Below are 432 nucleotides of genomic sequence, written 5' to 3'. Positions count from 1 at the left end.
ATAAAATGTAAATTGTGCACTGGGCAGTTTTCGGAGTCAGTGGCCTCTGAAGAACAAGAACGTGAGCGGGATTGAAGTGGCAACAACACTTCACCGGTGCCCTCTGCTGGCCGATGCCTGGTTTTAAATGAAATTATATAGTTTATTATAGGGGTATTTGAGAAGATAAATACTGATGTACTGTACTGTAAGAGCTCCGAAGCGTGCAGTCAGAATGTAGTTCTGTAAGTTCGTTGAGCTTACTTACGGATAAATACTTACGGTGTTTTGGGTTGCGTTTTGATATTTGTATGTCATTTTTTATTGAAATCTTACAGACTGTGGCTTTGAAATATTGTTTAAGGCTATGATATGGCTGCATATGCTGGGATATCCCATTATTATTGTATTATGCCATATACATACTGCAAAACTGGTTATCTAGTAAAAAGC

Source organism: Argentina silus, assembly GCF_951799395.1.
Source record: "Argentina silus genome assembly, chromosome: 14".
Lineage (NCBI taxonomy): Eukaryota > Metazoa > Chordata > Actinopteri > Argentiniformes > Argentinidae > Argentina > Argentina silus.
This window is presented reverse-complemented; position numbering follows the sequence as displayed.